Genomic DNA, 9,956 nt, shown 5'->3' with positions numbered 1-9,956 from the left:
TGTGTGTGTGTGTGTGTGTGTGTGTGTGTGTGTGTGTGTGTGTGTGTGTGTGTGTGTGTATGTATGTAAAGTGAAACCTCGCATTTCAGTGGTTCTACATTATGCATATTCACAAAAGGTTTTTACTTGTGCATTTTTGTTTCTTCATGGCAAAATTCTGTCTGCAGTACACATTTTGAAAGCCAGACTTTGGCAAAATACGGCATGTGAACGCTAGCACACAGTCGGAGTGGAGCTACGACTTGTTTCTGCAGTGTTGGCGACGTTTTCAGTATATTTAGCAACTTTTCCAACCGCGTTAGCCACAATTTTTTCAAAAAGAGACAAGCAGAAAGGACAACAGTGCTTTTAATGGGGGCAACATTCTAATTTCCTACACAGTGGAGGGAAGATTTGACCTGATTATTTTGTATACAAATCTACAATTTAACTTCCTGTCGTGTACACTTTGGGTGTATTCGAAGCCATCGCTGTATCATTATGAATCACTGTCAATATGATACTTCCCATTCACCGATATATTTGGGAGTCCTGAAAAGGAGCGGCTAATGAGTGCGCAGTTGCTGGACAAAATTCATGTTCTACGTTTTTTAGAGTGTAAAGACAAAATTTTTAACTTCTGCTCATAATTTGGTTTAAAATGCGTATTTCCTATTTATAACAACACAATCCGTATCTACAAACGCAGCATTTCATCAAAGCAAGACAATACGCGAAATAAGTTTCAAATAATATCGACAAAATTGAGGTTAGCATGTTCGCTTGGTTCCAGTTTCTCATGTGGCCCCTTTGCAAAATGAATTGCCCACCCCTGGCTTAAACGATTAATATAGACATTTATCATCATTATAAGGGGGGGGTTAATTATTTGCGGATTTTCAACATAAGTTGGTCCTGGTAAGTGGCATCCCATGTCAATTGCAGTGGTCCACTCTAGTTACAATATGCCTCTAAAAATGTCTTGAGCGCAAGTGAATGAGACACAAAATGAGATGACACACAATTACTGTGAGGGTGCATGACAACACAAGTGAAACTAAGAGAGTCTTGCAGGCAAATAAGCAAGATAATTGGGAATCACTCTGACGTGAAGCTGACAACTGCAGGGGCTGCGCGAGTACGTGTAGGTGTGTGTGCGTGTGTGAAAATTCTCATTACAGATAACTTTGTTGCTTCAAAATGATTACAACACAAATATGTTGTTATACAGTACTGGACTTCAATTCGAGATAAAGTGGAAGCCCCCCAAAAAGGAACACAATCTGGTCTTTGACTTCTTTTGACCCCACCCCCAACTTCAAAGCAGGGGCGGAGCCAGAACGTGGCTAATGGGTGGGCCTGGAAAAATCAGGGCGGGCCTGAATATTTCTCTCACTGAGCATATATTCAAATAAAATGACAAATTGAATAATATGAAGTTCAGCTCTTCCTTCGGCAACCACAATTAAGCCATTCTTAATATTCAGTCAAATTAAAAAAAAACATCAAAACACAAATTCAAAAATAATGTATTAATAATTTACCAAAATTTGAAAAGTATATTTATATTTTTTTTAAGTCTGTCAACATCCTGAACTGCCATTACTCATGTAAAGAGAATTTAACCACCTTATAATGAAAATGAATAAAAAAATAAAGTCAAACTACTCCACAGTCAAACAATCGTAGTTTTTGGGAGTTCGGCGCTGAAGGGGGCTACGCTGTAGCACAACAGCCGCAAATAACAAAACGTATATTTGACGAAAGCCGAGCCGAGGACCCAATTAAATCAGACCACGCGCTTGCTTTTCCATAGGAGGCAGCGCTGCTTAGCGCACACAGTGCAATTAAAGTATCTGCCTCGGTAAACAAAGCTAAAGTTGCATCAAAGGCAGTTGATCCTCAGCGATTATTTACCACCCTGAGCAGACAATAAAAATCCATAACATGAGCAAACATCAAAAGCAAACGAGATATGAGACATGCCAGCGAGCTACCGGCGAAAAGAATTATCCCGGGAAGACCTTTATGGATTCCTCTACATTTGGGCCACGCTTGGTTTAAGCCGCAAATGAAAGTCACAGTCAAAGTCAGTTCATAATTAAGCACACGCTGTGTGTGTGTGCGGGTGTTTGTGCGTGGGCGCGTGTGCGTGCGTGTCCTTGAATGTGTCTTTGTGTGTGTCCTGTCGGCTCGACTTGTTAATGGAGGCGGATCAGCTCGGCCTTTATGAGCCAGGAGATGCCGTGTTTGACAGCATCGAATAACGGCCCGAGCACAAAGACAGACGATCGTGCTGCTATGTACTACAAGTAATAACCGGGGGGAGAAGAAAAAAAAAAAAAAAAAAGTCTCCAGATGGATTGCCGGTTGGGGTGCATGTTATACAGTCGCAGTATTGGGATGTTTGTCAAGTTCTTTTCAGATTTCAAGCAATCTGAATTTAAAAATGCTGAGGACGATTTATCAACTCGGCGTTAGTATATTGAGCCTGATTTGACACTTGCGGTATTTACGGGAGCTTGATGCATGCTCGATGACCTTGAATCAAAAACAAAAGACAAATGTCGTATGGAATTATTAGCATGACGACACATTGACACCATACAATGGTTTGTAATTCCATCGTTTGATCCACATCACAAACAAAAAAAAAGAACTCGATCGTTAGCCCATCTTCGAACTCCTTCACTTTATTGCTGTGTCTGTGACAGTATTTGGAAGCATGATGGCCTCACTTATCCTTCACTGAGCTGATGTGCATCACTAAGTGATGTCATCTCACCGCTGTAAAATATAAACTTCTATTTTAAAGCGGGGGTCGAAGTCAACCCGAACTTTTTTTTTTTTTTTTTTCAAGAATATGTTCTATGCAGGCCCACTAGTTGATACAAGGCATTCTGATTAATATCGCTTTTTGTGTAATATGAGAAATCCACCCGTTTTTAGCTAGCTCGGGGGGCGGCCATTTTGTCACTTCTGTCGACTGAAAATGACATCACAACTGCTCTCAACGACCAATCGCGGCTCAGCTTCAGAAAACAGGTCAGCCCTGATTGGTCGTTACCTGAGCCCTGAGCAGTTGTGATGTCATTTTCAGTCGACAGAAAGTGACAAAATGGCCGCCCCCTGAGCTAGCTAAAACCGGGTGGATTTCTCATATTACACAAAAGCGATATTAATCAGAATGTCTTGTTTCAACTAGGGGGCCCGCATAGAACATATTCTTGAAAAAAAAAACGTTTAGGTTGACTTCCCCTGAAGTTGAACCGACTTTAAAATACAAATTAACATTTAGATCAACTTTGTTTACTAGCACAACAAAGCAAGCAAGTTTTTTGCCCAAAAACAATTTGCTGAGTTGTTTACTTACATCTTGAAGTTGGAGGACAATTAATTCTGTAAACTTTTATTTCTTTGTTAAATGCGGGAAAGACCATTTTCACAACAAACTTCAACTATTCTGTTGAATTGCCAAACTTCAAATTTTGTTGCCTTGAAATTTTGAGTTCACCCAACTTCTTTTTTTTTTTTTTTTTTTTTTTCTTTCCGGTGTGAAGAATGTGTATGAATGGTAGTCAAAGTGCTCTCAGCCTCTCAGCAACGCACATTGTGAACACACCTATGACACCTGAAAGCTTCATTTAAATACCCTTTTTCAATAATGTATACATATTTTGGAAATGTCAAATGCGATTGGATGCAAAGTATGAATAATGAGAGTCATGGCGGCGACTCTTGCCGTAATGGTGACAAATAAACACACTGCTCCCCTCATCAATCACAGACAAGGTGCCCTTCAATAAAATATGGAATAAAAGGAGAAAATGACAAAAGTGTTTTCCTCACACTACTATGAAGTAGATGTATTATGAACGGCGTTTTTTCATACATCTACTGACTGACCGGCACGACGTATTATTAGTCTCCAGTCTTGCTCGTCCTTTAAGCAGTCACAGTTGAATAACCTTTTAATGAGTTTCAACTTTATGTATTGATGAGAGCGTAATTTCAGACTCAAAATCACTGTTCAAGGCATGGCCGCGACTGCTTGGCAGTAACTTAAGCAATGACGTTTATTATGAGCTAAAGAGGCTCGTACGGAGTGTTTTTAAGGTTAATTCATTCGAGGCTACATCAGCACGGATTGTGTAAAGAGACGATTTTGGAGCGAGTCTTTAAAATAAGCTGTGTAGTGCTGCTCCCACACCGTTAGCACATTTGGAAAGGTAATCATCAGCCATGATGCTTTTGTAAGGCATCGGCGCTATTTCGTTGCTTTATTGCTCCATTCCGTTTAGCAAGTCACTTCTGCTTTCCTCCTCCTCCCGCTTCATCCCACTTTCCAACAAAGCCTTCGCTTTCCAGTCAGCCGCCTCCTCTCCTCACTGTTCCAAATGCAAAAAAAAAAAAATTGATTTACGTGGCTGCAGGCTCCCTGTGCCGCATCCATCCAAGTTTCAGGGCGCACCTTTTAAAGTGCCAATTTTGGGTCGTTATTGAACCCGCTGGAACGCACAAAGAGCCATTTGTCATGCAATCCGTTGCTGGAGACCAAAAAGTTCAGAGGACTTTTATGGACTTTTGGTGTAATAAGTGTCCATTTGGGCACCTATGGCCGCGTTCAAGAGGGCCGTGTCCTTTTACGGGCAAGCTGGAACTTCTCGCAGACGTTTTTCAGCCCTCAGCGGGGTGCTTTGGAGGCTCATTTGTCAGTCGAGCCACCAGGCCTGAAGAGCTTGTCTGGTCCTTGATGAATGGAGCGTGGTGGCTCGCTTCTTACGCGGCCATCCATCAGCTTCGATACATTTACACCCCTAAAATCCCACAACTGTTGCTGGATGGACTGCGGATTACGGAGCAGGCTCCTAGTCTGGCCGCTTACGTGTCACGTCTGCTTCTTTTTAAAAAAAAAAAAAAAAAAAAAATGACAGCATTATGTCAATGTTTGGGATGAACGTCAAATTTGGTGAAATCATTTCATGTCACACTGGATTGTACAAAGGTGAATGGTGCTGCTCTTGTTGCCATGGCAACTGCGGGCCACTTTTTTTTTGGGGCAAAGGTCCATAACAGTCGTGGACTATGCAGGAGTGTTGCGACTGTGATTCAGCATTAGCATGGAAGCTAATGCTATTAGTGCGGTGGCTTAACGCCACGAACCAGCTGTGCGTGCTAGCCAGTCAGCATTTTTTTTTTTTTTTTTTTTTTGCGGCAGTGATTGACAATTGAGGTAAAAAAAAAAAATAATAATAATCCTCCAGAGGCTCAAATCTTCTCTTCCACTCTTTACGTCAAGAGCACAAATGTGAGTTGTGTTTGTAGACTCCCTGTTAATAATTGCATTGTTTGTCCTCCGGAAGCCAGGATGATGACAGTTATCGATTTTGGAGAGATTTTCTCATAAAGTACCAAGAAAAATATTAGATTTCATTTTTTTCTTTTCCTCCTTTTTGCGAAACATATTTCAAATGTTGAGCTGATCTATATCGTTAGAACTGATCCGTATCATAAGAAGAACAAATGGCCAGTGTTGCTTTTAGTTCATTTTGATCTTTTTCCTCATTAGATGTTCAAATGTATTCTTAAAATGATTGCGTACTTAATTAAAAAAAAAAAAAAAGCTTGCTTTTGTCATTTTGATTTGAACTGCCTGTGAATGTCCTCATTTGTCCAGGTCATTGAATTCTCAGGGCATTGAATCGATCCCAACAGGACTGTTGTGGATGAGAGGTGAAAAATCTTCTAAGACAACCAGAGCAGTCCACTTGCGATCGATTCAACGCCTTGAGAGTGAGTTGGACAAAGCCTCTGAAAAAGTTTTTTTTTTTTTTCTTTTTTTTTCTCTCCTCAGCTTGTTAGTAATTCATGAAGGCCACTCAATTTCCAAACCCCACGTGCTTTATTTGGGATTCCATGCATCTTATTAGCTGTCGTAGCATTCCGTAGCATCTTTTGTCCTCTATCTCCCCCAATGAGGCAGAGAAATCAACCTTATCCATCTAAATGGTGCGATATTGAATTCACCTACGGGCATAGGTTCATCTCCGGATAAGCTTCGCTGTCACGGGACATTCTGGATCCTATCGCTCTATCGTCTGCGTACACCCCCCCCCCCCCCCGCCCCTTCCACTTCAATTAACAGCACAGTTTGACCTCTTTGACTGTTTGGTATCAGGTTTGCCTTTGACAAGGTGAGAAACCACCTGCATGTTAACAAATGCCTCCCAACCGGTGGCACGGTGGTGCAAAGGGACGCTCGGTAACAGCTGTGTCCCGAATCAAAGCACAACGCCTTCAGGGCGGAAGTGAAGTGACGTGTGTGCAGATGGAGTCAGAATGTGAAGCATCTTATGGTCTGCAAAAGCAGCGTGATAAAAGCACCATGAGCGCAGTGACTTTATTTGATTTTTTTTAATTCATTTTATTTATTTTTTTTTATATTAAAAAGATGGGTTACAGATCATAGTACTCATCTCAAATTTGTTGAACATCAGTACGCAAATGTCCTAATTTATTTACTCAAGTGCAGCTGGGTGGGGCTAAGTCCTAATGTTGTTGTTTTTTTCTGGAGAATAATATTGAACGACATAACTTGTATACTAGTGCAGAATAAAATTAAAAGGATAGTTTTGGGAAAAATACAGACACACTGCAGGAAATGATGCGGGACAAATACGTCCTACATGACTGGGGGGGGGGTCACATGAATTTCTACTCAAATGCTTGATTGTCGCTCGCCGCAAGATGCTTTTTTACAGAAAGTAAACTCATCTTGTTTTGAAAAAAATGAAAGAAAATGGCAAAAACCAGATGAAATTCATAGCTCAAAGATTTGGGAAAGTTGGATTCACTGAATTTTTCTGGATTGTTTTGGGTGCTTTTTTTTTCATTTTTTTTTTTTTTTTTTCTCAATACATGGAAATTATGCAGAAGATATGAACTACTGTCACGCTGACTACTTTGATCTCCATCTCATTTATTTAGTGTAACACAGCTTTATTTGGATTTGACACTAATAGGGGGAAAATCCAAATGTGAAGTTATCTTTAAAAATATGCATAGTTAACTTCTTTTTACACTTAACAAGTTAGAAAAAACAGATGTGGAAGGTACCGTTTGCGTTTTTTATTTATTTATTTTTAATCTTAATCCTCCCAATACTGTACTCTGAAACTATTTCTATTTCCAAATGGGATTTTTTGGGGGGGGGTTGGAAAAAAAAAAACGACCCCGGCATCCTTCAAAAGAATCTATTCAATGCTAGTCAACATTAACATATTTGATGAGATAACTCACTCAAGCTATTTGTGCTCATCTGCACCATAGTCAAATATTTTGCCTCCTCATCTGGGATTTTTGATCAAAGACACGTCGCTCTTGTCTTTGAGTGTCACAGTTTGTTTGGATGAAGTCACGGCCGCATGACGAGTGCGAGATCGGGTTGCAAATATCGCAGCGCTTTCTAATCATCATTTCAAACTGCATTTCGCGCTCGGACTACATTTGCCGCGGGTCTGTCGATCTGAAAGTTTCGACGTTGTTTTGTGACTTCTTCGATCTTGACCGGCACCTCTTTGCTCGAGACGCTGAACTATTACGGTAGATAAGACCTATTTCCCAGATTTCCCGTGGAGGAATGAAATGTTTTCTGTTCATGGTAATGAGGATTGATATGTCATCCGAAATCCAACCATTCAAAATGCCTTGAACTTTTCTGCTTTGATTCCTTCTGGTAGATCGAGAGATAAATAGCTCGAGAGACAGTCAGACAGACGACCTGGTTTATTGGATTCTTAATGAGGGAGCCGCGAACAAAGAAAGTACGGGATTGTCTGCGCTTGCCGTAAATTCAGCCTTTATTTCCACTCGGCGTTACAGCCAATTTTTTCTTTTTTTGTCTTTTTTTATTGTCAGCAGGAAACAAACAAAAAAAACCAAATAAGCTGAGAAAAGATTCAATAAAGTCGGTAGTGCAATTACTGCTGCCAAATAAGAAAAAAGAAGAAGATGCTCTTTTTGGATGAGGAGCCAAACCGGCAAATCTTCAAGCAAGGAAGATGCAAAGTTGGATGACTTTGAACAATTCTAAAAGTGAGACTCTCAAGTCATGGTGCGAGCACGCTGGCGAGTATGTGAATTTCGTACCAAACTCATCAGTGAAAGGGCCGCTGGCGCATATCACTCTTCAACGTGCACACAAATGAGCAGACCAAGGTCACCTGCGGAGTGGCTAACACAAACACGGCGATGCGCCACTGCTACGTCGCTATTGTCCCTTATCTCTTATCGTCTTTTATTCTGTTTCACGTGCACATCCCCCCCCCCGCTTTTCTCACAGTTTAACAAGCGTTTGTGAGCTCCTGACGGTGAGAAAACCTCAGTCCCGTTCCTGACGGTCACAAATGCTCTCATCTGGTTCATTTTGCAGCATGACGCATCAAAAAAAAAAAAAAATGGAAGCTGTACGTGGCTATTCATCATGTGCCACACACCCACAAATCCATATCCATTATCGAGGCGTGCATGCTTTTCATTTGCACCGTGGCGTGGTTAGACCCGCATTGATTTTTATCCCATTACCAACCACCCACCTTCCCTTTTGACATGCTGTAATAAACCTTTTCACCATTTTTGCCTTTGACTTTTGCATGTTCAAGAAAAGCCATTATCCATGGCTGCGGGCCATCCCCGTCACATTCAAATGACAAAAGCTGTCAATATCTGTCTTGTTATGATTTATCTTCTCGCTAAAAGTAAATTCTCGGACCCGAGCACGAGCCCCGATGTTTGTCATTCTCTGATTGATTCCGTTCATTTCATTTCCATATGAGATCAGTCATGTATTAAGAATAGGCACTGCTTTTTGTATGCCTTTTTTTTTTTTCTATTGTGTTTAAAGAGGAAGTCAACCAAAAGTGTTCTTTCCAATATGTTCGATGCACCTCCACTTGAAACGAGGCATTCTGATAAATATTGCGTTTGTGGAATAAGAGTTAATCCATCTGAGGGGGCGGCCATTTTGCCACTTTCTGCCGGCTGAATATAACATCACAGCTGGTCAGTAACGAGCAATCACCAGTCTATACACGGCCGTCTGATTAGCATTGAGTTTGTGGAATATGAGTTAAATGGCGAAATCCACCCGTTTTTGTCCACCTCGGGGCGGCCATTTTGTCACTTCTGTCGACTGACGATGACAACAAAGTTGCTCAGGGCTCAGATAACGACCAATCACGGCTCACCTGTTTGCTGAAGCTGAGAAAAAAAAAAAAAAAAAGACAACTTCGATGTCCTCTTCATTCGAAAGAAGTGACAAAATGGCCGCCCGCTGAGACGACTAAAAACGGGTGGAGTTTACTCCTTAACTCATATTCCACAAACGCAATATTAATCCGAATGGGCCTGCATAGAATATATTCTGGGGAAAAAAATATGTTTGGGTTGACTTCCCCTTGAGCAACGATTGAAAACTTAACAGAAATGAGAAACAAGGACATTTGGTGCGGAATTTGGCCATGTTGGACGCTCCAGTGGACCAAAGTCCTGTTCTTGTTCCAAATGTTACTGCAAGAAACGGTGATCCTACTAAAGTGAGAGCGTACTAGTGCGGTCCTTCAAACCGACATCGAAGGTATCGAACGAGAAAAAACTCCGACGCCTCTCCATAGTTTTAGCTCATTTGCGCGATAGTGCTGCTGGAACAGTAAGAAAACATTTTTGACAAAACAATTTATTGTTTAGTCTTATTTATTTATTGTTTGTAAACAATAAACAGCTCCAGCTGTTATGAAACGCGCTATATAAATAACATTGTAATGACACTTTGGTCAGGGTTTCGAATCTAACGACGAGAGCGTCCGTATTTGACCGGTGTCATCAACGCAAGTGCTTTCATCAAGATCAAGATTGTTCCAGCACGTTATTCCTTCCATGAGGCTGCCTTCAATGAAACTTGACTTGATTGAAGAAGTGGC

At 41.0% G+C, this 9,956-nt stretch overlaps 2 protein-coding genes across 4 annotated transcripts in view; one reads left to right on the top strand and one right to left on the bottom strand.

Moving 5' to 3' along the window:
* siae (sialic acid acetylesterase) overlaps positions 1-9,956 on the top strand; it is a 93,369-nt gene that overhangs the window by 987 nt on the left and 82,426 nt on the right. The window lies entirely within an intron of this gene.
* The window catches only part of b3gat1a (beta-1,3-glucuronyltransferase 1 (glucuronosyltransferase P) a), a 66,031-nt gene that overhangs the window by 42,728 nt on the left and 13,347 nt on the right, over positions 1-9,956 (bottom strand). The gene's annotated exons all lie outside the window — the stretch shown is intronic.

The sequence above is a fragment of the Filicampus tigris genome, chromosome 7, assembly GCF_054856515.1.
Source record: "Filicampus tigris isolate MCC_2025a chromosome 7, RoL_Ftig_1.0, whole genome shotgun sequence".
Classification (NCBI taxonomy): domain Eukaryota; kingdom Metazoa; phylum Chordata; class Actinopteri; order Syngnathiformes; family Syngnathidae; genus Filicampus; species Filicampus tigris.
This window is presented reverse-complemented; position numbering and strand designations above follow the sequence as displayed.